We start from the raw sequence: 258 nt of genomic DNA, 5'->3' as shown, positions 1-258 counted from the left end.
GGAAAGATGTAAAAAAGGTAAAGAATCCCCGATCTTAAATCAACGAATTTTTGTTTATTTTTTTTGATCAACTTCAAAAGGGGGTAAAAGGTCGGTGTCATCCCCCCGAGATGGTTTTTGAGAAAAAAAAAGGGCCCTGCCTTTAAGCCCCAGCAGCAAGATCTTTTTTGTTATTTTGTGCCGGTCCGCTGTTATTTGCTATTTGTATGCTATTTGTTTGAAATTATTTTCGTGTATTTTTTGGTAAAGAATTTTGTT

The sequence above is a fragment of the Penaeus monodon genome, chromosome 34, assembly GCF_015228065.2.
Source record: "Penaeus monodon isolate SGIC_2016 chromosome 34, NSTDA_Pmon_1, whole genome shotgun sequence".
In the NCBI taxonomy this organism is placed as follows: Eukaryota; Metazoa; Arthropoda; class Malacostraca; order Decapoda; family Penaeidae; genus Penaeus; species Penaeus monodon.
The sequence above is the reverse complement of the archived record's forward strand: the minus strand, read 5'-3'. Positions refer to the sequence as shown.